Source organism: Rhineura floridana, chromosome 12, assembly GCF_030035675.1.
Source record: "Rhineura floridana isolate rRhiFlo1 chromosome 12, rRhiFlo1.hap2, whole genome shotgun sequence".
Classification (NCBI taxonomy): Eukaryota; Metazoa; Chordata; class Lepidosauria; order Squamata; family Rhineuridae; genus Rhineura; species Rhineura floridana.
The window spans coordinates 35,332,368-35,358,665 of NC_084491.1; the positions used below are offsets into that span (position 1 = coordinate 35,332,368).

The window sequence follows — 26,298 nt, forward strand, 5'->3', positions numbered from 1 at the left end:
GCTTACCAAGTACAAGCCTAAATTTGAGCACCAGACACCACCACAGCACCAAATAGCCCATAGTTGTTGCAACACTTTGACACAGAAAGGAATGTTATGTCACTATATTTCCGAGAATTAGGATGACCGGAACATAGGAAGTTGCCTTATACCCTCGTCCATCTAACTCAGTATTTTCTACACTGACTTGCAGTGGCTCTTCAGGGTTTCAAGCAGGAGTCTCTCCCGCCAGGAGATGCTGGGGATTGAACCTGGGACTTTCTGCATGCAAAGCAGATGCTCTTCCACTGAGCAACAACACGTGCACAATAGCTTTCTCCTGTTTTTGGTCTCCAGCAACAGCTACTCAGTGTCGCGTTGCCTCTGAACCTGGAGCTAGGATACAGTGATCATGACCAATAGCAGTTGACAGCCTTATCCTCCATGAATTTGCTGAATCCACTTTTAAAGCCATCTTCTTATATTCTTATGTCACAGAACTCCAAGTGTTTTTCTGGCTCAAAATCGGTGTAGAATCTGTACCCCCATGGAGCAGAACAGGGCTGGGGAACCTATGACCCTTCATATGCTGTTGGACTCCAACTTCCATCAGCCCCATGGATAATATTCAGGGAGGGCCAATGGGCAGGGATGATCAGTGGTGGTTGGTGTCCATTGGGACCTGCAGGGCAGAAGGAAAGGAGACCAGCAACAAGTGGCGACAAAGCCAATGACACGCTAAGCCACCCCCTGACTGGTTGTAAGTAAGATAAGAACATAAGAACATAAGAAGAGCTGCTGGATCAGGCCAATGCCCCATCTAGTCCAGCCTCCTGTTCTCACAGTGGCCAACCAGATGCCTACAGGAAGCCCACAAGCCGGACCAGAGTGCAAGAGCACTCTCCCCTCCTGCAGTTTCCAGCGACTAGGATTCAGATGCATGCTGCCTCCGACTATGCAGGCACAGCATAGCCATCATGGCTAGTAGCCTTTGATAGCCTTATCCTCCCTGAATTTATCTAAATCTTTTTTCAAGCCATCCAAGTTGGTGGCCATCACTGCCTCCTATGGGAACAAATCCCATAGTTTAACTACATGCTGTGTGAAGAAGTACTTTCTTTTGTCTGTCCTGAATCTTCCAACTTTCATCTTCATTGGATGTCCATGATTTCTAGTTTTATGAGAGAGAACACCTTTTCTTTGCCCACTTTCTCCATGTCGTGCATAATTTTACACCCTTCTATCATGTCACCTCCTACTGCCTTTTCTCCAAACTAAAATGCTCCACATGGTGCAACCTTTCCTCATAGGGGAGTCACTTCATCCCCTTTATTATACTGGTTGCCCTTTTCTGAACCCTTTCCAACTCTACAGTATCCTTTTTGGAGACGAGGCAGACGGAACTGAACACAGGATTCCAAATGCTGTGTCCAGTTCTCTTCTTTTCTGTTCCATCGAATGCCGTGTACAGCTCTGGCAGGTGGGGGCAGGTTAAGGGCAGGCTGACGGTGATGGAGCAGTGCCTCATTCACCCTTAAGGAGCAGCCTGAAGTGGGGATTGTGGGAATTGGAACATGGCCAATGAGCTGGGAAGATGGGAACTGCAGTCCAGCAACATCTGGAGAGCTACATGTCCCCCGCACCTGCTACAGAATGTTGACCGCACAGCCCTATATAAAATGATATGTTAAAAATGCAAGGTTGAAAACTTAACAGATTCCTGTTTGAACAAAGCACAGAAAAACCCTCCTTGCCATTCCTAGCAACACGTGGAGAAAATATTGAGTGGGATTCTGAGCACCATCAGGCAACAGGGGCTGTGTGGCTGTTAATGCTCCGATGATTACCCATCCTGATTCCTCGGCGGCCGACCTCCTTCCACAGCAGAAGCCCACCCACTGTGCAGATGTAATCCCCCCCCCTCAAGCAGGCACACCAGAGAACAGGATACGGTTGCTGGCTCAGCAGGGGTGCGGTTCGATGGAGAGAGCTAACAATGTATTAATAACAAGCCTGAGGAAACAAACAGCAAAACATATCTGCCAATCGTCAGAAGAAAAAGTTGCCCTCAGAAAGAGAAATGTTTTATTACACTCTTGGTGTGTACGGCGTGGAAAATCCAGTTGCCACAGCAGTGAGGGAGGAGAGACAGCAATCAACACAGTTGCACAGACACGCTGCTAGGAGAAGACAGGCCTAATTGTGGACTGGCAGCTGACGGAGGTGAAGCAGCAGCTGTTGCTGTTGGTAAGTGTGGAAAGGAGAAGAAAAAGCCTAAGAGAAGACTGCAAAGCAGACTCTGTTGCGGCATTCTTCAAATAACTGAGAATACATTTTTCGTTAACTTTGAGCCAGATCAGCGGATACTTTTCTCCATCCATAATCCAGTGCACTGCATTTTGGGGACAGAGATCACGCCTACCCTCCCTACCCACTTGTCATGCTGGTCCTACCTAGGGATAGGGGAGAATATCCACTAAATCGAACCTCACACTGGATTCCAGCTGAATTTGATAGTTCGCCATCCTTTCAGACCAGCACCTATTTCTTGCTGCAGGTCACGTCTGTAATCGACATGGATGTTGAGGCCACAGCTACAAATCAGCAAGAATTTATTCTTTTGAACTCCCCCCCCCATTTTACATTGAGTTATTTTCATAATTACAGCTGCTGCATTCGTAACTGCAGTTATGATGACTGTCATTTGTCCATTATATATTATGTACAATATTGTGTTATTTTTTGGTAGCTTACATGAATGAACCATGTGGGTTTTTTGGGAAATGGTAAAACACTGTGTAATAGGCAGCTTACGTGAATGATCACAGGGTTACACATGTTTTTTGGGGAGTGGGAAAAACATTACATAATAAGTAGCTTACGTGAATGATCACAGTGTAATCTATGCAGGCAATTTATGCAATAATATGCATTCTGTTTTTTGAATGTAAACCATAAATAGAGGGTAGCCGTAGCGAGACCTTTTGCTGGAGTTCCACCATTTCAGGACTTCAAAAATAACCCAGCGCGTTTACGGAACATCCGTAACACTCCGTAAATGGTGCATTTCCATCAAGAAGCCAGAGTTTCATGCCCTTGTGACCTCCGTCACTTGTCAACAACGGCTCACCAAGCCCCAGATGTTGCTAACAAGGAAAAGCAGCTTCAATTAGCCAATTTAAGACCGTGTTTCATCGTACTTGCAAATACCTGTGCCGCGAAGCCTCCTGGGTTAATTCTTTAGCCCCATTTTTCTCTGCTCTCATGTCCCCGCACTTCCCCAAATTTTAGAAGCCTTTACAGAAATGTTCCCAATGAAGCCAATTTAGAATCTAGATCATCCTAAGGGTAAAAGGTAACTCATTCATAAGCCTGACACCATTTGGCTCCAATCGGGTAAACTCTGAGGCTTTTGCCTTGAAATCTGGAAAGCACTTGTTGCAATTACTGCAGCCCTTTAGAGGTAACCGACTAGATTCAACAGTCTGAATTCAGTCTGTCCAATTGTAGTCAGGATGGCACCAGCCGTCTAGTAATACCTCAAATGGGTCCATTTTACATTTGTATAATTGTTTTTAATGTTTTTAATTGTTGTAAACCACCCAGAGAGCTTCGGCTATGGGGTGGTATACAAATGTAATAAATAAAAATAATAATTAGGGATTATATCATTGGGAAAGATGGATGCCTTTCCTTGATTGATGGATGGATGCAAGGAAATAGATGGGCAGGTCTTTGAACAAGCTGCAGCTCTGTAGAACTACACAAAAGCTACAGAATTCAGTTTCCTACAAAAACTCACCTTTTCTTTTTAAAGTTTCTAGATCTCATGGTTGTGAAAGTGTGAGGGGAATACCTAATAATGTTCTGAGGAGTTGCTAACAAGATTTCCAATGGCCAGAGTGTGCCATTTCAATGTCCTAAATAACTCCTTGCTGGTTCATCCGCATTCAGGCAACATCCCCAGTGAGGAAAAGGGACATCACCAATCTGCTACATGCAAGAACTTTTCTAAAAACTTTTCTGATGTTGCCTGAAATGCAATCCTACATTCAACTCCAGTCATTGACAACTGTTTCGCATACCCTTGTTCACATCAGCTGATAACCATGACATCCTATGGTGGCTTGCGTATGTGTATGGAGTCACAGCTCTAACAAGAACTTCTGTGTCACCTTGAGTCATCTCCAGCACAATGTTTTTCAATGGAGCAAGTTCACACAGTCAGATGCTAGTAAGCCAAGGCATGTGTGCATGTATGTATGAATCAGACCTATGATGTCCAATGAGGAAGTCTGAAAAATGAAAAGGAGAGCAAAGCAGATGGAAATATGCCTCATACCTCAGCATGACGGATCATTTTACAAAGGGAAATGTGGCTTTAAGAACTGGGTCCTTTTCACATTGGTCAAATCATAAACCACCTACACCTTGGCGGGTTTTTTTCTCACAGTGTCAACTTTTGGCAACATTTAAGTCTCTTTATATAAAGCAAATAATAAAGTTGACACACACACACACACAAAACCCTGTTCTGATCACGGTCCCTTGCTAAATATGATCAATTGCAACAGATTCCCATGATACACAAGAAAGCGTTTAGGACTGGGGTGTTTATTTTGTTGCACCAATTCTTAAAGTCTAGATAGGGAGATGATTAAATCTGTCACAGGGAGCCTGCAATGCAACCACCTTCAGTTCCAGCAATTCATGCAGGATTAGCTGTCAAGAATAAGGGCAAAGCTGTGCTAATGAAACACTAAGTGCGAGCATCTCATTCTCTGGAATTCTATAAGCTGTTCGCAAATAGCCTCTTGAAATTCTCCATTGTGGGCAGAGCAACAAGGGGAGACGTCACAGCATTTCTTCAGGCAGAAGGAAGAGACATTCTCCAACACTTTCTTGGGGATGGGACTCACCATTAGCAGCGGCAGTAACTCAGCTTCCTCCCCTCCTCCCACCCCCATATGTCCCTTGTGTTTGCTGCTGCCACATCCTCCGCAATGCCCCAGACCTCAAGTCATTCTGGAAAGCTGTGGGGGAGAATTCTGAGAAAATTCTACAAAATGGTCTTCTTTTCAAGTGGTGGTTGGTGGGAGCAGCGGGGGAAGAGGGAGATGAGAGAAATAAAAAAATTAAAATTCATCAGAAAAAGGCCTCTGAGAAATGTTGGGTCAGAACTGTATAAAGCAGACTTTCAGTGAAAAAAGTTCAGCTTTGAGGGGGGGGAAATACTGCTTTTCTCCATTATCTGTGCCCCTTGTGTCTACAAAGTATCAAAATTACAGGATCTGTGATTTGCTGGATACTCAGATACTGTTGGGAGAATGAACATACAATTTTATAAACTATTTATTAGCCCCATCCCGGTGAACTACATCAATATGACCATCAGTGAAGCAAAACAAAGGCTATAAAAATTCCACCCAAAAGCAAGCTTCATAAAAAGCAAATAGAGCCTCAGCACTGTCTGGGTTGGAGATGATGTCTTGACAGCTTAAAGGGTTTCTCAGTCTTTAAAACAGACTATTAAATACTCATGTGGGCTTTTTTTTTTTTTTTTGGCTCATAGAAGTCCAGAACACAGGGCAAGTGCCTCTCCTTCCTGAGTAGTAGTAACTCTGGGAAGACTGCCACAATAGAGTATTATATCCCCATTCCCTTAACTCTCATCATTCCCTTGGCTATTAATGGAAATGGAAATGGACTGCCTTCAAGTCGATCCCGACTTATGGCAACCCTATGAAGAGGGTTTTCATGGTAAGCGGTATTCAGAGAGGATTTACCATTGCCTTCTTCTGAGGCTGAGAGGCAGTAACTAGCCCAAGGTCACCCAGTGAGCTTCATGGCTGTGTGGGGATTCAAACCCTGGTCTCCCAGGTCATAGTCCAACACCTTAGCCACTACACCACATAGCCTAAATATTTCAATTGTTTGAGACATCCAGTAAGTGTTGGTGGATGGGTTCAGGGCCTTTTTAGTTGCTTCCCTGAGGCTTTGGGATGAAGTCCCCAAGGAAAGGCACTTCCTTTGCAACCTTCCAAAAGCTATGGAAAGCCCATTCTTTGAGGGAGTCATTCAGAAGCTAACGTTGGGGTATCAGTGCAGACATCAGGTTTTTTTTAAAAAAATGCAGTTTTAGTATGATTCATTGGTGATTTCATTGTTAGTTTTACGTTGTGATTTTCGGTCTTTTAAATGCATCTGTGCCAAATGTCTTCTTCTTACTGCCTTTCTCTCTTGTAGCCCTTTATGCCTGCCACTCAGTCTGACTTAAAACTCCTATGTGGCACACCTCTCTCTCTCTCTCCTCCTCCTCCTCCTCCAAACCTTTCTTTTCCAGGAAGCCTTTGGCTCAGCTCTAACTGAACAATGGGAGACCAGGGTTTCAATCCCCACACAGCCATGAAGCTCCCTGGGTGACCTTGGGCTAGTCACTGCCTCTCAGCCTCAGAGGGAGGCCATGGTAAACCACCTCCGAATGCCGCTTACCATGAAAACCCTATTCATAGGGTCGCCATAAGTCAGGATCAACTTGAAGGGTGGGGAGCCATGATATTGAAAGGCTGGGCGGCAGATCCTGGAGAGGCGCAAGTGGCAGGCCACGCCAGCATAGGGGAACAAGGGATAGATGCATAATATCCATCCCTTGTTCCGGACCTGTCCACAACCAGAAGATAACTGGGGGATGCAGTACTCCATCCAATCTTCGACTGCTGTTGTGTAATGCCAGGTCTGTGGTACAAAAAATAGCACTCATCCATGACATGATCTTGGATGAGAACGCAGACCTGGTATGTCTTACGGAGACCAGGCTGGATGAAGCCTCAGCTCCTATACTTGAGGCCATGTGTCCAGCCGGTTTCCGATACGCACAGCAGCCAAGAATTGGTAGGCGGGGAGGGGGAGTGGCAGTCATCTATTGGGGATCTCTGGTTTTTGCCAGACCCCCTCTGCATGAGACCAAGTTTGTTGATTGCATGTACTGGAGGTTGGGCCCAAAGGGCAGTTTAGGGATTCTACTTGTGTACCGCCCACCCCGCTGCACAGCAGACTCCCTGAACGAGGTGCTCGAGGTGATCTTGAGCGTGCGGTTGCTTTCCCCCAACCTATTGGTTGTAGGGGATTTCAACGTACACGCTGAGACTGCCCTTACGGGAGCCCCTCGGGATTTCATTGAAACCATGACTTCTTGGGATCTGCACCTTAGTAATACGGGGCCCACCCATGTAGCCGGTCATGCTATTGACCTTGTGTTTGTCTTGGGAGGGGAGGATAGTGCTCTGAAAATGCGGGCTGTTTCTTCTAACCCCATGTCATGGTCAGATCACTATCTGGTGAATATAGATCTCTCGATGCCGCACACCCTCCGCAGGGGACAAGGACCTATTAGGATGGTCCGCCCCAGATGCCTGATGGAACTGCAGGGATTCCTGAATGCGCTGGGTGATTTGGAGCTGACTGAAGGATGCCCGGCCGAAGCCCTGGTGATGGAGTGGAACAGGGAGATCACTGGGGCTTTGGATAGGGTGGCTCTGAAACGTCCTCTCCCCCTGAATAGAACTCAGACAGCACCCTGGTATACACCACGGGGTCTGAGACAGGAGGTGAGACAACTTGAGTGCCGATGGCAGAAATCTCGCACTGAAGACAATCGGACACTGGTTAGAGCGGCAATAGCTGCCTACCAGGTGGCAACAAAGGCAACAAAGAGGGAATTCTTTGCTGCCTCTATTGCGTCAGCAGAGTGTTGTCCCAGGAGATTGTTCCAGGTGGTCCGAAGCCTGGTCGGTCCAGTTGCTCAGGAACCCATGGAGCAATCTAAAATCTCCTGTGACATTTTTGCTAAACACTTTGCTGGTAAAATCGAGCGCCTGAAGAGCATGATTCCGTTCGCCGTGGATACAGGTAGTAGGCCAGGGTCGGCCAGTTGCATTCCGGTCTGGTAGGATCGGTTTCAGCCTCTTCCCTCTGAGGAAGTGGACAAGGTGCTCAGTACTGTGAAGCCAACCACCTGTCTGCTTGATCCTTGCCCTTTGTGGCTCGTCACGAGTTGCAAAGAGAGACTGAGCGAAGGGATCAAGGCAGTGGTAAATGCATCCTTGAAAAAGGGTGCAATGCCATCAGCCCTCAAGGAGGCGGTGATAAAGCCCATCTTAAAAAAACCCTCCTTGGATCCCCAAGAGCTGAATAACTTCCGCCCAGTTTCTAATTTACCATTCTTGGGCAAGGCAATTGTCTGTGGCCAGACAGTTACATACTTGGAGGAAACGGATTATTTAGATCCATTCCAATCGGGTTTCAGGACTGGACATGGAACTGAAACAGCTTTGGTTGCTCTGGTGGATGATATGAGGAGGGCGTTGGATAGGGGAGAATATACCTTCCTCGTCCTCCTAGATCTCTCAGCGGCGTTCGATACCGTTGACCACGGTATCCTGTTGGATCGGCTAGGGGGATTAGGAATAGGGGGCACTGTTTTACAGTGGTTCCATTCCTATCTCTCAGATAGGCAGCAACGGGTAGCTTTGGGAGATGAGGTATCAGACCCTTGGCCTCTTAATTGTGGGGTGCCACAGGGCTCTATCCTCTCTCCCATGCTGTTTAACATCTATGTGAAACCGCTGGGGGCCATCATCAGGAGTTTTGGGCTGAAGTGTCACCAATATGCGGATGACACTCAGCTCTATCTCTCATTTAAGTCCTCACCAGAGTTGGCTGTGGATACCATGTCCAAGTGCCTAGAATCCATAAGTGGATGGATGGGAGACAACAGGCTGAGGCTGAATCACGACAAGACCGAGGTGTTGCTCGTGGGAGACAGAGGAAGGCTGGGTATTACGGACCTGATGCTTAATGGGGTGAGATTACCCCTGAAGGACCAGGTCCGCAGCCTCGGGGTCATTCTTGACTCCAGGCTGTCCATGGAGGCTCAGGTCTCGGCGGTGAGTCGGGCAGCTTGGTATCAGTTACATCTGATACGGAGGCTGCGACCCTACCTTTCTGTTCATCTGCTCCTACGGGTGATACATGCCCTGGTCTCCTCTCGCTTAGACTACTGTAATGCGCTCTACGTGGGGTTACCCTTGAACATGGTCCGGAAGTTACAGCTGGTACAGAATGCAGCAGCACGCTTGATTAAGCACAGCCGTCGCCGTGACCATATCACGCCAGTGTTAATAGATCTTCACTGGTTACCAGTTGTTTACCGGGCCCAATTCAAGGTGTTGGTGCTGACCTTTAAAACCCTATACGGTTTCGGCCCAGTCTATCTGAAGGAGCGCCTACAGAATCACCAGTTATGCCGCCTGACAAGATCAGCCTCACAAGACCTTCTCTCGGTCCCACCGGTTAAAACAGCTAGGCTGGTGCGGGCCAGAGAGAGGGCCTTTTCGATTGTGGCCCCCACCCTCTGGAATTCCCTTCCGTTTGATCTCCGACATGCTCCCTCCCTGATGGGTTTTCGCCAAGCCTTAAAAACCTGGCTATTCAGGCGGGCCTATGGGATTGGGGAGGATTAATTTTATAAGGTTTTAAATAGAAATTGGTTTTAAATTGATTATGATTGTGTTTGCTTGTGTTTTATTTTGTATTATGTACTGCTCTCTATTATTGTAAGTCGCCTAGGGTGTCCACTAACCTGGACAGATAGGCGACCAACGAATAAAATTTATTTATTATTATTATTATTTGAAGGCAGTCCACCACCACCAACTGCTTTTCTCATCTCCCTTTCTTCACTTTTCTCTTTAACCCTTTATACTTTCATTCCCTGTTGGAATTCAGATTGTAAGCTCCTTGGGGCAAAGATTTGGGTGAGCCTAATGTGTGATGAGCATTAAGTGTGCATCAACTGTGATCTACCTCCACTGTCTCAGGCACCTTGCCAGCTGCTGGGAATCACAAGTTAAGAGAGTGCTGATGCACTCAGGTCCTGCTTTCAGGCTTCCCATGGGCATCTGGCTGGCCACTGTGAGAACCGGATGCTGGATTTGGTAGGCCATTGGCCTGATCCAGCAGGTTATTCTAATGTTCTCAACTGTCTAAAATAAATGCTGGATGTATGGAGCCCATAATACAATGGGAGGGGCATACTTTGTCTAAAGTCGACCTAATTAAAGGATATTACAAAGTCAAGTTAGGTTGCAATCTTGTGGACCGGCAGTGGCATGTGTGGTGGGGCAGAGCCATAAAACTGCCTTCCCAACTCTGACATGCTTGCTGCTTTCCTGGACAGGGCTTGGGCCAGGCAGAAGCAGTAAGATTGGGGCCGTATGGTTGAATCCACAGGAGTGCCATGGCCAGTCCAATAGACCAGCTGGTACAACTGCAAAGCTCAGGCCTTGCTGCCATCCCACCCTGCCCCAGACCCATCCAGGTAACCAGCAGCGACGTTGGTGTTGCGAGGGTGGCTCTGACCTAGCATATGCACTGCTAATGCTGGATACACTTTTACAGAAGTAAGCTCCCTGCCAACTTCACCTAGCAATTTTAGGAGAAGGATTGTAGGTCAGTGTTGGAGCATCTGTCTTGCATGCAGAAGGTCCCAGGTTCAATCCCTGGCATCTCCGGGTAGAGCTGGGAATGTTCTCTGTCTGAAACCCTGGAGAGCTGCTGCCAGTCAGTGTAGACAATACTGAGCTAGATGGAGCAAGGTCTGACTCAGTATAAGATAGCTTCCTATGTTCACTGTTTGGGAGTCTACCCCCAACTCCCAATGTATTCCTTTACCTCAGGTGGGGTACCTCCAGCTGTCCAGATGTTGCTGAACTCCAACTCCCATCAGCCCCAGCCAGAATGGCCAATGGCCAGGAATGACAGGAATTATAATCCAATAACACCTGGAGGGCCACAGATTACCCACCCGCGTTCTTCATTTTATATTTTTCTATGCTAAATCTAGCTTGAGGTTGAGACACAATGTCTCTCTAGCGTGTCATCCTGTCTGATTCCCCATGGTAAGCAGGAGGCAGGTCAATACGTTGTCCGTTACGCTATTAATGTTTCCAGACAGGGCTCCCTTTAAATGGCTCTGAAACGCATCTCAGTAAACCACATCACTAATCGTCATATCTTTGTACCTCACTGCATCAACACTGGCAGATAAAATGCACAGTTGAGAAAAAAATTGACAGCCTGTGAATAAGCAGCGAAGAGTTATAGAAATACACTGAATCTTGCCCAGTGGCCATCTGGCCAACTGTTTCCTCATGTTCTCATCCCAGCAACTAATGTCCACTGAGCAAAAAAGAAAATATTCTAGCCACAGGACAAAAGCCCACCAAACTGGACCATCCGTCCCCAGTGTTAGGCACCTCTGAACACTTATTTCTGATGTAGCTCATAAGCAGAAGCACTACTCCAGTGGAGAAACACCATGGAAGATAGTGACTTAGAGCAGGGATAGAGAACCTTTGTCAGGCCAAGGGCCACACTCTCTCTTGGGAAAACTTCCAAGGGCCACATCCCACTGGTGGGCAGGGCCAGAGACAAATGTGGGCAGAGAAACCAATATAAATGTTACCTTTGTACAACAGGCTTGGTTCTACCTGCACTCACACACCCCTCCTGATCCTCCATCCATCCAGCAAGTAAGAAATATGATCCTTAGACACATTGCAGACAGGCAAACACTCCAGCTGGGTTCAAAGCAAGGCCATTGAAGGGCATGGCCTGGGGAGAGGGAGGGGGGCTGGGAAGGGGTGGTGGTGGGAGCCCCAAGGTCCACATAGACAGGCTTGGGGGGCCACGTCGGACCCTCAGGACTGAAGTTCCCCATCCCTGACTTAGAGGGTGGAGAGAACTGGTGTGCATTTGGGTCCGGGAAAGCCAGCAGAATAATTTGTTACAGCAACAGTAGACAAACCTGGGGATTGGAAGCAAGATTTGGGTGGTATCAAAGGCAGAAAGAACAGATAAAAGAGGCTGTGTTGGGGCAATGAAAGGCAATTAGAATCAAGTCCAAGGGTAAAGGAAGTCCCTTCCTGTGCTAAGACTAGAGGAGGTCAAAGGAGGTCCAGAGGGTGCCCCTCCGTTTCCTGAGCAATTTGTCCCCACATCTTTTGCCATCCCCCCCCCCGTATCTGCAGCATATCATTTTCACCTTTTCCCTTTACTTTAGTGGCAGCGGGTGGCTTCATGTCAGTGGGGCAGTGGAAACCGCCCCAGGTTTAGTCCAAGTTTCAAGGAGCTTCCAAGATGCTGTACCTATTTTGGGAACATGTTTCACCACCTTGGACATCTCCTTGCAAGTTTAGACTAAAACACAGAGTGGATTCCACTGTCCCACTGCATGAAGCCAACAGCCGCCACTGCTTTACTTGCATCTCTTGGCATGGTAAATAGGCTCCAACACAAGGATTGGCAGGGGAATGCATAGCAACAGTCTGACGTGCATAGTTTATATATAAAAAAAGCTTCTCTCATTCAACTCACCAAGTGGGGAAGGCACATTTCTGAGCAAAGGAAGAACCACAGAGATGAAACTCGTTCATTATGTGTGTGTATCTACTGGACCAACAGATGAATGCAAATATGGTTCAGGACAGCCTTGCTGCTGGGATAATCTTGTTTTATGGAGCTCAATTCCATGTCATGCACTGCCAACTCAAAACTGGTACAGATTTTCTCTCATCAATCACCCAAACCATTCCCAAAGAATAATGGAACAACTGAAAGTAATATAAGGTCACTTTTGTTTGTAGCAGATGGATCAGGATTGAGGATCTTTTGTTGAAGCTATGCAGATATGGGGCTGATCACTAACCTGAGATAACCTTGAGAAGGTCACTGTCTCTCACCCTAAGCTGTTACAAAGGGATGTTGTGGGGGGGGGGGAATGGGATCGCCAACAGATAAGCCCAACAGTTGAGTTCCGTAGGGTATAGCCTATCGGCAGTACCTCTGCTTGAAAAGAAGACACTGGTACAGCCCAAACTTGTAGAAAGAAAGCAGGCTGATTCTCAGTAAAGTTTAAAAACATATATGGAAGATTAAACAGCAAAATTAAATAAAACAAGCCATGCATGCTGTGCTCACTTGCTGTGGTTACATAAGGAAAGTGGGATTGGACCAAGGTGAAGGAGGTGTGAAACTTGGAGGGAGAAATATCAATAATTTAAGATATGCAGACAATACCATACTACTAGCAGAAACCAGTAATGATTTGAAAAGAATGCTGATGAAAGTTAAAGAGGAAAGCCCAAAAGCAGGACTACAGCTCAATGTCAAAAAGACTAAAGTAATGACAACAGAAGATTTATGTAACTTTAAAGTTGGCAATGAGGACATTGAACTTGTCAAGAATTATCAATACCTTGGCACAGTCACTAACCAAAATGGAGACAATAGTCAAGAAATCAGAAGAAGGCTAGGACTGGAGAGGGCAGCTATGAGAGAACTAGAAAAGGTCCTCAAATGCAAAAATGTATCACTGAACACCAAAGTCAGGATCATTCAGACCACGGTATTCCCAATCTCTATGTATGGATTTATTCTTATTTATTTATTTATTGTATTTGTATACCGCCCCATAGCTGAAGCTTCTGGGCAGTTTACAGTACTAAAAACATTAAAAACAAGTATACAAATTTAAAACACATCTTTTAAAAACAATTTAAAAAATTTAAAACAATTTAAAAAACACATGCTAAAATGCCTGGGAGAAGAGGAAAGTCTTGATGTGAAAGCTGGACAGTGAAAAAAGTGGATAAGAGAAAATTCAACTCATTTGAAATGTGGCGTTGGAGGAGAGCTTTGCACATACCATGGACTGTGAAAAAGACAAATAATTGGATGTTAGAACAAATTAAACCAGAACTGTCACTAGAAGCTAAAATGATGAAACTGAGGCTATCATACTTTGGACACATAATGAGAAGACATGATTCACTAGAAAAGACAATAATGCTGGGAAAAACAGAAGGGAGTAGAAAAAGAGGAAGGCCAAACAAGAGATGGATTGATTCCATAAAGGAAGCCACAGACCTGACTTTACAAGATCTGAACAGGGTGGTTCATGACAGATGCTCTTGGAAGTCACTAATTCATAGGGTCGCCATAAGTCGTAATCGACTTGAAGGCACATAACAACAACAACAATACTGACACCAATGTTATCAGCACTGATTAAAAAGTCTCCCTTTTTCTTCCTTTGTTTTTTGTTTTGAAGTAAAGGGCTCCTTTTTTTGTCTCTGATATGCAAAGCTAGCACACAGGACCATTAAAAGGTTTACAACAGCAGCTCAGAATACAGAACCAGATTGCTGAACGAAAATATAGCTCTTCCAGAGAAACTACTGCATATAATCAGAAACACAGGGCAGGGGGTGTTCCTAAATGGCACTCCAGGGACCATCCAGTTGCTCCAACTTTATCAAAGACATGCGAACACAGGATGAGCTTTTATTACCGGAGTACCGGAAACAACAGGGGAGCCGAGTAAAGCAACACCATATCCAATAGGAGCACATTAACTTGCAGTGAGAAAAAGGCCTTGGAATAGGCACAATCCAGAGAAAGTAGAGTGTATTGGCAGTGCAATCCTACTCAAAAGTAAATCCCATGAGACCAATGGGACTTACTCCCAGGTAAGAAGGCATAACATTTCAGCCTGGAACCCTATTACAATTAAAGAGATGTGAGCATTTAATGGTGTAAAGTCTCATTCATTTCTAAGGTATAACTTTCCCCAAATTCTTTTCAGCAGCTACACCATCAGTCAGATTTTAGAAAACAAAACAAATACTCAAACAGTATATCTCATCAAGCCAGGCACTTGGTTTTGCTTTGGTTTTTGTCACCCCATCGCACTTCTCACAGCAATGATGGATTAAGCTAAGACAAAAGCATTGGCCTGTACACTCAAGACTTTGCATTCAGACATATAAAATAACCCCAATACTAGCACAACAACTGCACAGTTACACTGTAAGCCATGCAATCCTATACATACCTATTCAAAAGGTATGGCCCTCAGTGTTAAAATGTTTTGCGACTGAATTGCCCTGACTATTCATTTGCTACTGGACTAAGGACAAGGGGCTGGTTTTGGTGTAAAAAAATCCGCCTTGGGACCAGGATACCTGAAAGATGGTCTTACCACTTTTTTAGTCAAGATTGACAATTTGTGGTTTCTGAAGCATGTGCATAGGTCAGTTGTAGTTTTTCCTACATATTGGATATGACATCTTTTTTTTTTGCATTCGATGATATAAATTATATTGCATGACCTGCGTGTGATGTTCTGTTTGTTGTAATATGTTCTGCCCATCATATGGAATTCTTTCTTACAACTTGAAGAACCCATGGTAGGGGAGACCAGAAAATGACTTCAGTGTCTGCCCCATGGGCAGATAGTTAACCACGTGTCTGCTCTGAAAACTGCAATGCTTACAGCAGAATCTTATGCACGCCTACTCAGAAGTAAGTCCCATTTAGCATCAGACTGTAAGACATTTCCTCCTTATTATCATTGCACAAAGCATATAACACCCCCCACAACCCCAAGATATTGTCAATCTTTTGCCATGTGTTTGCATAACAGTAGAGAGCCGGCGGGGGGGGGGGGGGATTGCCATACACCCTTCAAGCAGCTGTCTGACACAACCGGTATTCACAGACTGCAATTCCAAGGTCCTGAACCTTTCCAAATCCCAAAGAGCAATGCTCAGCCTACAACACAGATGAGAGACAGCTCCACCAATCTGCGATGCAGGTCCAGTTCTCAAGCAAGTGAACTGTGAATGAAGCGTCCTCGCTCTCGCTCTCCCCACAAATGGGGGTGGGGGAACGATTGAAAGAAAGAAAACAGTTTTACCCAGGAACAAAGGAAACCAAAATTCAGCTTTACCTGCCAAGGAACCGCCAACAGGGTTGAAGCAGAGGATGTTTTACATCCTTACATCTGGACTTTTCGTGAAGTTCAACAATAAGCAAATGTCACTTACCTGTAAAAAAAAAAAAAAGAGGGGAAGGAGGGAAAAGAAGAAAGAAAAGGATGAAAATTTAAAAGCGAAAGTTCACTGAGTTGTTATGCACCAGCATGAAGCACATTTTTTAAAGCAACGGGGCCTTTAATGTAGTTCCAGGTTCAAGGAAGCACAAAGAGAAGCCGGAGTTTTAAATATACATTGGAAAAGGTCAGTGTGAATGGCATATATTTCTGCAAAGGCCATCCTGAGTGCAGTTTGTTTTCTTATTTATTTCGTGCAGGCTTACTTAGCTGAATCCCTCCTCCTGCTTCCCACTTTTGCTCAGAGGCAGAACTTCTTGCCGGCATTTCTTTGATCGAAGCTAGACACTGTGCAAAACATTTGGCTGCCATTAAAAAAAAAAAAAGGGGGGGAAAGGAAGCCAAGGGCATAGTTCCCCTCCCTGCATAAGTCTGGTGGAACGTATCTATGTTGTGATGTCATTCTCTTCCCCCACCCACCCATCCATGTCACTGACTGGTGCTGCCAGGGGGAAACACATGCTCATGTGGAATACTCTGATGGCAGTGCTAGGGATGGGGGAGCAATTGGACTTTGCATCTTAAGGAAAAATGACCTATTTCAGATTTCTTGAACCAATACCCGAACAGAAACTCCGTTATCCTTCAAAATTCACAGTGAGCCAAATTTTGCAATACAGTTCTCCAACCCAGGGAAAATTGCCTGCAAAAATGTGTGCATTAGTCAAAACAGCATACAAAAATATGTTTATTAGAAGAAATTCACACTAAAATGCTGAGTTTTTTAAAAAAGATGTGGAGAACTGAACTGAACTGAATTGAAGACTGGAGAAAATGAGAGAACTGAAATTAACAGATACGGACCTAATCCGCACAAAAATAAGCTCTACTTGACTTTATGGAGAGGTACATATACATATAAGCCTATCGCCAATGTTAGTTCTACTCAGAGTAGGCCCATTGAAATTAAGGGGCATTACTGTCTTAAGTCCATTAATTTCAATGGGTCTACTCTGAGTAAAACATAGTTGGATTATTATTATTATCAATAATAATAATAATAATAATAATAATATCCTGCCCTTTCTCCCAGTAGGAGCTCAGGGCGGATGCAACCCTGCATTTGGCACCATGTCCAGCTGGATTCTTTATTTGCTTATTCAGAAGCCACAGGGTCTGCAACAGCACCATTTTCTGTTAAGAAGAAAGCATAAGACCCCTAGCCCAGCCCCTTTAAAGTGCTCACAATCTAACTAAACCATATAATCCTGCGTTCCTATCTTATGAAACTGAACTATTCTATGATTGTTAAGATCTTGCTTGCTAGAGAAAAAAAGTCTTTCCCATGTTTATTCTGAAGTTCCACTGAATGTAGCAAAACTTATTCCCAAGAAAGTGTGCACAGGCACTTATATATCGAAGTAAGTCTCATTGTACTCAGTGGGACTTGTATTAGAACGAATATATAAGCATAAGAACAGGCTGCAGAGGCATTTTCTTAAGTGACATTAAAAGCCTCTTTTCAGGGCTTCTCACATACTTCGTAAACGATGGCGGGTTTTTTAATACATAGTGTCTGAATCAACTGAGGGACATGCATTAATGTAAATTTACACTGGTGCTGCAATCTACAAACACTTTTTGTGCCACCTGTATAGGGGTACACATAGGTACTGTGTATGAAGAGCCATTCAAAGCTACAGAATAAAAGGGAAAGGCACAATATTATACTATCCAGGCTCCAGCATGGCTCCACCTCTATGAAGTTTCCTAAAAATGCTTCCAGGTCAGGTATTGACCTGTCCAGGCAACAGCCAGCTTCTTGCTTTGCCTACATTTTCCCCTAATCACTTTCTATCATTCACTTTCTTTGCTTGCCTGGTTCCTTCTCAGTCCTCATCTCTGAGCCTTCCGTTTTCCTTAGGGCTGTGCACTGGATTCGACCAAATCCCAAATCAAATTGGGCCAATTCAGGGGACCCAGGCTGCCCCCGAGTTGGGTGGAAACAGCCCCAGATCACTGCAGGTCAGACTGCACAGAACAATCTGGGGCTGTCAGGGGACAAGGTGTCAGTTGGGAAGGAGAGGTGGAAAGAAGGGGGGGTGGAAAGAAAAGGCCTAGGAGAGTTGGAGGGACCTGCTGGGCCGGATGTGTCTTCCCAGAAGAAGGGGGTGGATGCCTTTGGATGTGGGGTACTCCTCCACAAGTGGCTTTCCCACCCAATGTCTCCTTTGTCACACCTGATACCGACCTCTCCTTCCTACCTGACGCCCCACCCCTGAAGCAGCACCCTGCAGGATTGAATCCTCCGCTCAACAGCTCTAGAGTGGAGAATTCAGTCATGTAGAGTGCAGGGTGCTTTTTCACCAGCGCCTTCACTGCAGGGAAGCTGCTTGAAATCCCCACAGGATTGAACCCCCCTGCTTTCATTTGGGGCAGGTGGGAGACGAGATGCAGTGTGTCCTTCACTTGACCCTCTCCTGACCGTGTGTTTAATTAAACATTAGCACTGCCCAAAAATTGGTTCAGGGCTGGATATGGGGTGGTTGGCCCAAGTCAGGTCAGGGGCTGTGCCCCAATTTCCTACATCCCTGTTCCTGCCTCCTTAAGATGGACCCAACCTGGTTCCTGTCCTGTGATGAACCCTGCCTCTGGACAGATTCCTTCCTTCCTTCCTTCCTTCTCCACTTCCTAGATTCTGGCTATCACCTGCACAACCAAGACCCACCAAACTAAAAAGGTATGCCTTCTGGCCTTCCGGGTACTGGACAGCCTCTACTACCACACCACATTTTTGCATTCCCAGGAAAGGAGGGATGGGGAGAAGGAGACCTTAGGAAAAGCCCTGCTGGATCTGACCAAAGACCCTTCTAGTCCATCCTCCTCTTTTTCATAGTGGCCAAGAATCCCACAAGCAGGGCTTGAGGGCAATAGTCCTCTGACACTAATGGCCTCTAGCAAATGGTTTTCAGAGGCATTCTGCCTTGGAAAACAAAATCTCATATAGCCAGCGAATAGCCATGCGTTGAGCCAATGTGGTGCAGTGGTGAGAATGTCGGGCTAGGACTGGGAGACTGAGTTCAGATCCCCCTTCAGCCATGAAGCACACTGTGGCACCACTGGCTAAGCTTTTCTCTCTCCCTCCTGATCCTGTTTATATGATTGTTGTAAAGGACAAAGGACCTTGTAGGCTCCCTTGAACTCCTTGGAGGAAAGGTGGGGCATAGCTTGGATGGCTGGTTGGTTAGTTAATTGAGAGCCAGTGTGGTGTAGTGGTTAGAGTGTTGGGCTTGGACCTGGGAGACCAGAGTTCAAATCCTCACTCAGCCTTGAAGCTTGCTGAGTGACCTTGGGCCAGTTACACTCTCTCAGCCTAGCCTACCTTACAAGGTTGTTGTGAGGATAAAATGGAGAGGGAGAAGAAGCATGCATGCCACCTTGAGCTCCTTGGAGGAAAGGTGGGATAAAAATGTAATAAATAAATAATAGTCAGTTAGTTTATTTATTATTAATTATTTGATTTATATCCTGCCCTTCCTCCCAGCAGGAACCCAGGGCGGCACACAAAAGCACTAACAACACTTTAAAACATCATAAAAACAGACTTGAAAATACATTTCATCTTTTCATCTTCTTCAGGTGAGTCTGTTGATGTGCTGAACCGTTGCCTGACCGCGATAATGGACTGGATGAGAACTAATAAACTGAGACTCAATCCAGACAAGACTGAGACACTGTTGGTGAACGCCTTCCCCGCTCAGCTGATGGATGTGCATCCTGTTCTGGATGGGGTTACACACCCCCTGAAAGAACAGGTCTGTAGTTTGGGGGTCCTTTTTGACCCTTCCTTGTCTCTTGAGGCTCAAGTGGCCTCGGTGGCACGGAACGCGTTTTACCATCTCCATTTGGTAGCCCAACTATGCCCCTATCTGGATGGCGACGACCTCGCCTCAGTTGTTCATGCTCTGGTAACTTTGAGATTGGATTACTGTAATGCACTTTACACAGGGCTGCCCTTGAAGACAGTTCGGAAGCTTCAGCTGGTGCAGAATGCAGCAGCTAGACTATTGACGAGGACCAGTCGGTCTTCGCACATAACTCCTGTTCTGGCTCGCCTGCACTGGCTACCTATTTGCTTCTGGGCGAGATTCAAGGTGCTGGTTATGACCTATAAAGCCTTACATGGCGTGGGACCGCAATACCTGGTGGAACGCCTCTCCCGCTATGAACCTACCCGCTCACTTCGTTCAGCATCTAAGGCCCTCCTCCGGGTACCAACCCATCGTGAAGCCCGGAGGGTGGTTACTAGATCTAGGGCCTTTTCTGTGGTGGCCCCCGAGTTGTGGAATAGCCTCCCCGAAGAGGTATGCCTGGCGCCTACATTATTATCTTTCCGGTGCCAGGTAAAGACCTTCTTATGCTCCCAGGCATTTTAATCATTTTAATCTTTTTATCTTTTTAATCTTGTAATACTAATCCTTTTATCATCTTATATTTTGTTTAATTGTATTTTGTTTTCATTGTGTCTTATATGTTTTGTGATTTTATTATTATGATGTATGTATTTTATCCTATTCTGTTTACCGCCCTGAGAGCTACTTGCTATGGGCGGTATATAAATGCAACAAAATAAATAAATAAAATAAATTAAAACAAAACAACTTTAAAACATTTTTTTTAAAAAAGCTTTGAAGACATGTTTAAAAAAAGTTTAAAAAACATATTAACAAGCAATTCTAACACAGAAGCAGACTGGGATAGGTCTCAACTTACAAGGCTTACTGAAAGAGGAAGTTCTTCAATAGGTGCTGAAAAGATAACAGAGATGGCTCCTGCCTAATATTTAAGGGGAGACAATTCCACAAGGGTAGGTGCTGCCACACAAAAGGTCCATTTCCTATTTTGTGCAGAACAGACCTCCTGATAAGATGGTATCTGCAGAAGGCCCTCACCTGCAGAGAGCAGTAATTGACTGGGTATATAAGGGATACAATCGTCTTTCAGGTATCTTGGTCCCAAGCTAGTTAGTTTAAAGCCACTGATAGACTTCTAATCCATGATTTTGTCTAAAGATATCTTGGCTAATGACCATACCCTAGGAGTAGTCAATGTGGTGCTCTCCAAGTGCTGTTTGACTCTTAACTCCCTTCATCCCTGGCCACTGGCTATACTGGCTGGGGCTGATGAGTGGCAGAGTCCAATAACATCAGTAGGACACCACTTTGGCTACTCCTGCCATAGGCACATCCCCATGGTATTCTTTTTTTTTTACAATTCATTATGTGTTGTCTGTGTGTGCGTGCGTGCGTGCATACATGAGGTTTTCCTGTCCTGAACCTGCCGTCAGTCAACTGCATTGACTAGGCTCCTATTAGGAGGAAGGGCAAGATATAATTCTAATAAATAAATAAAATACATTGGATGGAGGTTTACTGAGCCACTGGGGGACTGCCTAAGAGGCAGTGGTGGCTGGTGCCCATTGAGCCTGGTAGGGCAGAAGGCAGGGAGCCCAACAGTAGGTGGAGCCAGAGAACCAATGACAGGCAGAGCAAACTCATTCTAGTTTTTTCCTCCTCCTCCTCCTCCTCCTTCCCTCTCTCTGCTAAGTTCTACAAGGGCAACACTGGGACCAAGGAGGAGGAAGCTGACAGCCAGTGCCCCCGCTCCAGACTGGGTACAAGTAAGAAGATAGCCAGGTGAGGGCAGGCTGAGATTGGTGGGACAGTGCCCCATTCACCCTAATGGACCAGCCTTCACTGCTTGCAAGCCTTGATGGGTCACAAGATGTGCAGGTGTGCCCCAGGCCTTTGTCTAGGATCTGGCCCAGCGCTCCTTTAAATCCCGATCCTGTTGGCCTTGTACTCTCTGCTTCCTCCAGGTTTGTCTGCCTTCAAATTAGCACTATAATATGCCCACTCACCACGGCACCATTTGTGCAGTTCACAGGCTGTGAAAATCCAACTGTTGTGGAGTTATATTTGAAGGCTGCATGTACTAGAAGTTCAGAAATAGGGAGGCAAATCAAAAGGATCCTAAATGCATGATGTCCTCTCGTGTCTCATTAATTCTCAGTTCCTTTCATGATGCTCTTTCTCAAAGAGCAAACTCTCGGTTTTCTACATTTAGAGCTAGGAGAGTTTCAGAACAGGGATATCACAGTGTTACACATGCAACTTCCCAACAGCTTGCCATGACTCCTCATTTTCAGAGGATAAGACCACAGACCAGCCTTCCCCAAAATGATTCTCTCTGAATATTGCTGGACTACAGCTCCCATCATCCCTGACCATTGACCATGCTGGCTAGAGCTCATAGGAGCTGGAGTCCAACAACAACTAGAGGTTGCTAGGCTGGGGAAGGCTGCCACAGAGGAAGTGTCGGAGTGGGAGAGGAAATTGCCCACAACACTGATCCTGGATGACCCCACTTTCCCAGCATCCCCTTTGTATTAGGAGCCCATCTCACTACCACTTCCTTTGCCTTTGCCTGTCATCCTGAGTCTAAGGATTCTGGACAGGAGGCCCCAGCATAGCCACAATATTCCCCATGGCACCACAGCCTATGTTTGAATGGTATTCCATTCTAGTCTTACTCAGAGTAAACCCATCAAAGTGAATATGTGTGGCTGACTTAGGCTCATTAATTTCAATGGGTCTATTCTGACTTCTGAATAGACTCCGTGAATACTTCAAGGACTTGGCTGAATACTACCTGATAAATTGTACCCAACTAAGTTTTATTCAGAGTAGACCCTCTGAAATTGATGAGCCCATGTTAGTTATGTCCACTAACTCCAAAGGGTCTACTCTGCGCAGGACTAGCACTGCATACAACCCAACGGTTGCTGAAGCAGATGTGTTGCATTTAACTGGAAGAGGCTTCACCCAGCAGAGGTCGAGCTAATCACACATACTGAACCTACCCGTGCGCTTCGTTCTGCATTTAAGGCCCTCCTCCGGGTGCCAACTCATCAAGAAGCCCGGAGGACTGCTACTAGATCTAGGGCCTTTTCTGTTGTGGCCCCCGAATTGTGGAATAGCCTACCTGAAGAGATACGCCTGGCGCCTACTGTACTTTCTTTTAGGCGCCAGGTTAAGACCTGGTTATACTCCCAGGCATTCTAATTTTAATTCTAATTTTAATCTTAATTTTAATTTTATTTAACTCTGTTTATATTTGTTGCATTTTGCTGATTGTGTTTATTCTGTTGTCTGATATTATTGTAATATTTGTATTTTAACTTTTTGTACACCGCCCAGAGAGCTGAATAGCTAAGGGCGGTTTATAAATGAAATAAATGAAATGAAATGAATGAAATGAAGATGTCTTAAGTTTGAAGTTGCCTGTTGCTGAAGCAATGTTTGACCCTGCTTGTATGAACCTCCAGCCTGAGTTCTACATGGAACTATGCAGGGTGCTACTTGGGACTTGAACTATGCTTTGCCTCACCAGAAACGGAACTATTTTAGCTGATATGTTTTCTGCTGGTTTTATACTCTCTCTGTGTGTGCACTGAACCTTTTGCTTTTGTGATTTATTGTAACTTGTTTCGTGTGTTTTTATTGTGAATTGCATTTTGCATTTTATTTTCTTCCTGTAAATTGCCCAAATTACTTGCTGAATAGGCGATATATAAATGTGATCAACAAAACACTACCACCCTGCTTAGGCTGGAACACTATCTAACCAAGACCACCATCGGTGTGGCACAGTAGTAGGGGTGTCAGATTATGACCTAGGAGACCAAGGTTCAAATCTCCACTCAGTCATGAAGCTATCTGAATGATCTTGGATCTGCCATCAACTCTCAGCCTAACCCACCTCACAGGGTTGTTGTGAGGATAATATGGAGATGAAAAGAGTCATGTTCACCACCTTGAGCTCCTTGGTGGAAAGGTGGGATGTAAATGTAATAATAAATGAATAAATAAATCAGGGATGGAATGTTTTGAACGATCTGTAAATCACATTCACCAATGAACAAATTAGCCAGCTTCTGACAAATGTACAGTGCGGCAAGGCCTAATGCTAAACCACACTCAGCCACAGGTGAATTCTTGGCAACTTCTGTGAATCATAGGAAATTCCACCCAAAGGCTCATGAACAATTCAAAAGGCTGCTGTGTTTTAAATTATATAAAAGGCTGCTGGGATGATATGGACAAAGGGGTTGTTAAAATATACATTTAAACCAACACAAAAGGGAAAGGGGTGGGAAAGTAAGAAGCAGAGAGATAGCAACAGAAGGAAGAGTGTAAGAATTAAAAGCTCACTGTAGAATCGCTTGAGTCTCTTCAGAGATCCAGCACTATGCATTTTAGATTCTGAGAAGATTGAGATGACTAAAATGAGAAATAACATATGAAGAAAGAATCATTGTGATGAATCTGTGCAATATCTATATTTTATTGTTATGAATGTGTGTCTTTTAAAATGGTTTCTGAGACTTTCCAAATGGAATGGAACTCATTATAGAGCTTTTGTGATGCTAAATATATATTTTGTGTTTGCTTGATGATCCTGTTTGAGTGCCTCCAAAGCTGCTTAACATGTGTTGTGTACTAAATACGTCTGGGGAGCAATGGCTGATACCTCCAAGCCTCCATTATTAATTGCATGGAAATCTTCATTTCATGATTAATATTTGCTCAGACATTTCCAGTTTCAGTCAGTGAGGAACCCAATCTTCACTTCCTGACCTGCAAATTCCTCAGTGTTACCTGGTTGTAAAGAAAAGCCCAACTGGTGTCAGCTGACAGTCCCAGGCAGAAGAGCACACCTTGAAGGATTAATGGGGGGGGAAGAGCAGGTGAGCAAGAAGAAAAAAGGTGCAGATCAAGATCAGGATCAGTTAGGCTCAGTCAGAAAAGAGTTTCATTCCTCTAACCTGAAGATGGAAAGGATTTAAAAGGGTGTTTCTCTGACTTGCAACTGTTTTCTGCAGCGCGATTGGATGCCCTCTAGTTGGGCCTGCTGCCTTCTTAGCAGAGATCCTCTGTAGCAGCCTTTCCCAAGCGGTGTGCCTCCAGATGTTGTTGGACCACAACTCCCATCTTCCCTGACCATTGGCAATGCTGGCTGAGGCTGATGGGAGTTGTGGTCCAACAACGTCTGGAGGCACACTGGTTGGGAAAGGCTGCTCTGTAGCAAGGGACAGCCTTAGGTGGTTGATAGGCTGATACAGGTGGTTTCTAAACTCTGCACCTGAAAAATCTGTAACACTAGACTGAGATTCAGCATCCAACAACCTGGTCTTCCTTCCCAACAGAGAGGTCTACTGAGAATCCACCTCTGGAGGGTGTGGGTATGGCACTTCCAAGGTGGACCTCTCTGTCTAGGAGGTGGGTAACAAAAGAAGCATACTCCCCTCCCCCGCAGACAGCCCTGATTCTTTGTACTGCTGGTGCAGTGAATGTGAAATGTTCTCTTGGTGTATATGTGTAGGTGATCATGCAATCAAAAGCAGGGGGGTGAGGCTGTGAAGGCTGAGGGCAGCAGGGTCTTAAAAACAGGGGTGCAACCACAAGCACATTGCTTAAATAGCCCCACAGTGAAAGGTCAGATCAACATATGAATAGCCCTGCTGGATTGGGCTGGAGGTACATCTAGCCCAGCACTTTCAGTGCCCAACAAGATGTCCATCAGAAGCCTGCAAGCAGAGAAGAAGGCCATGCTTAGCATGAGATGAGGTGGAAGGTAGTGCTCACATACCATACATTCCTCTTGCATCTTCCTATCTTTCTTCTCCTTGCAGGTTTCTCTACCCATTTTAAGGAGGCTAAGGGTGGATTCCCAGGCAGTTCATCAGCTGTAAGGACATGGCATAACCATTTCAAGTCGGGCTAGCTGTATCTACTTTGGCTGGCCAAACAAGGTGCAAGTGCATCAGCTGGGTCGCAGCAAGACAGGGCATTTCTGTATAGCACAGCTGGAGAATCTGTGGCCCTCCAGATGTTACAGGACTATAACTCCAGTTATCCCTGATGAGAGCTTGGAGTCCAACAATGTCTGGAGGGCCACAGGTCCCCCATGCCTGCAATATAGCATCATCTCTTTATAACTACCATCATGGGGAAAAGAACATAGCTCAGCAGTACAACATCTGCCTTGCATGCAGAAGGTCCCAGGATCAAACCCCAGATAGGGTTGGGAGAGACCCTTACCTAAAACCATGGATAGCCACTGCCAGTTAGTGAAGACAATACTGTTAGTCTGACTTGGTATAAAGCAGCTTTCTATACTTCTATGTTCCTAATTACCTTAGAATACTTTAAAAGTATTTTACAATGTTAGTTCAATTCTCCAGTTATCTTTATATTAAAACAATGTACAACATTGTCTCGGCTGTGGTGTTGGAGGAGCCCAGA

At 45.3% G+C, this 26,298-nt stretch overlaps 1 protein-coding gene across 7 annotated transcripts in view; it reads right to left on the reverse strand.

Annotated features, from left to right (window-relative positions):
* LOC133368398 (opioid-binding protein/cell adhesion molecule) overlaps positions 1-26,298 on the reverse strand; it is a 919,374-nt gene that overhangs the window by 724,775 nt on the left and 168,301 nt on the right. Inside the window, exon 1 of one of the 7 annotated variants that reach the window (XM_061592599.1) lies at positions 15,830-15,856. The exons of the other annotated variants lie outside the window; for them this stretch is intronic. The gene's annotated coding sequence lies outside the window, so the exon portion shown is untranslated. Of the gene's footprint in view, positions 1-15,829; positions 15,857-26,298 lie in introns of those variants that run through there. 7 annotated transcript variants of the gene reach the window in all.